This window comes from Podarcis cretensis (genome assembly GCF_951804945.1).
Source record: "Podarcis cretensis genome assembly, chromosome: 16".
In the NCBI taxonomy this organism is placed as follows: Eukaryota; Metazoa; Chordata; class Lepidosauria; order Squamata; family Lacertidae; genus Podarcis; species Podarcis cretensis.
Window position 1 is genome coordinate 11,690,564 of NC_137186.1, and position 2,315 is coordinate 11,692,878.

The following is a 2,315-nucleotide window of genomic DNA, read 5'->3' on the forward strand; positions in this document are numbered from 1 at the left end:
GAAAATTAATAATATATTAGTGCTCAGTGTGTTGTTAATGCTTGGCTGGTAACAGTTTGTGGGAGTTACTGGCTGGGTGGAGGTTTTGGGGATTTGGCCTGAGGTAAATGCCACTTAGGGGCAACAGTGGAGTCTATAGAAACTGTTGTCAAGCATCTCTAACACCCCAATGTAAATATAAGTATTCCCCTATGTATACAGTATCCCTTCACTAAGCCAACCATCTTAAAAGTTCATCCTGGCTCTAGGGTTGGCATCCATCTCATGCCCAAGCACCCACCTGAAGACCTTATTCGCTCAACAAATCTAAACTGAGAGCTTTCCCAGTTTGCATTTGTACTGGAGTTGCTTTAAATATATTTTTATTGTTTTAATGACATCTTGTCTGTCACCCTTGGCTCCTTTGGGAGGAAAGATGGAATATAATAATCATAATAATAAAGACGCTCCTAAGAGGTTTTGAAAACATTCTGAGTAAATTGGTGGTGGTAGAAGATTAAAAAGGAGGATAGACCAACTAAATTTGGGTTATACAATTGAGGTTGAGTGTTGGCATCCATCTCATGCCTAAGCAAACTATCCGGAAACTTCTGAAGACCTTCTTTCAGAAAACCTTTAAAATGAGATCTTCTCCAGTCTGCATCTGTCTCAGCCCCAGAAGATAAAATACAGGGACTTGCGTGCATTGTAGATGGTAGATTTTAAAAAGGCATTCCTCACTTTCAACTTGAAATGGTACAATGTTCTTTAGCACTGCCCTTTTTTAAATTCTATTCCAGATGTGAGACTTCTTTGAAAGCTCCTTTGAACTGCTGAAGGAAGAGTGGAATCTAAGTATTATTTATTTAAAGGTGGTGCATATCCTACTGTGCTAATGAGATTTAAAAGATATATATAATAAATATATGAGTGCCATCACACAGCCCCCACTGGAACATTTGTAGCGCTGCATCACAATCCTAGATTTGCGTGAAGTCAGGGCAGGTTAGCAGAGGAAAAAATATGGCAGGTTGCACCAGAGCAGTGGTCACAGCATGGGAGGGAGAAGGGAGGGACAGAGAGGAAAAGTGGTTGAAAAAATTAGAGTACAGTGACAAGAGAGTTGGGAAAGGCTCTGCTGTTCTAGCTTTTTTGGTGCTAGCTTCTCTGTTGTATCCATCTCTGCTGTTTAGTTCCTTGTGTATTTCACTCCCGGTACCATGTGTTGCTTTCAACATGAAGTCCCAGATTCAAAGTAGTAATTTTAAATAGATATCTTAACAAGTAAACACCCGTCTATGTGCAACATCCATCAGCTGCACTTAGCCTGTTCAGTTAGAGATTAACTGACAGGCTTCCTCTTAATATTCCATTCATCTTAAAGAGACACTGATGTTATTAGAATTTAAGGTCTCAAATATATAAATTAAATGTTCATAAATTTACAAGCCAAACACATAAGTATGTAAACCACGTGTCTGAAATAGTACAGAACAATCCTGAAACCATTCTGACTCTTCCAAATTGACTTCAAATGTTTCTCTGCAAGGAGGAAGGAAATGGGAAAGCCTCTCCATTGTCTTTTGCTTACCTGTCTTTAGGGCATCTTTGCGTATGAATAGGGTGAGCCTGTGACCTGGATTCAGGAATTAAAATATTTACCATCACAAAAGAATGGCCGGGCTGCCAAAGTAAGCAGTCACTGGCCATTGTCAGGTATCCTGGCACACAGGATTTCTGTTGTAGACTGCCTCCCTCTGTGATGTACCATATGTATGATGTTTTTGGGGGTGGTCTTGAGCTACAGGGTGGGCACTTTCAAAAGTCTATATAAGGGCTTGCACACCTTTGTTCTGGGTTCTTTTTCATTATTCACAATTTCAAAGCAAGGAATCTTAACTCTTGGACATTATTTCACCCCTTTCTTACAAGTGAAATTAAGACATTGTATGATAATTTAATTAAAATTTAATAAGACTATGAAGGGAGGTGTTTTGTTGTTGCTAAAATTGATTTTGCAAGCAACCCATTATCCTTTATAAAGATATTATAGGATTATAGCAGGATGCTTATTTTACATGATGACTAACAAAACAGACTTTTTAAATTCTATAGCAAAACGTTTTGGCTTCCACCTTTTTAAGCTGCTCATTTATTTTTTCATTTATATATAAACCTACCAGTACTTGGGGATAATACACTCTTAGAATAAAGGGATAGGTAATTGTGTGTGTGGTATATAATTTCAGGATGTTGACTGCCTGTTGGGAGGGTGCAGCACCCCCTGGCGGGCAAACAACAAACAGGTGATTGTTTCTTCTTTATCACAGCCACGC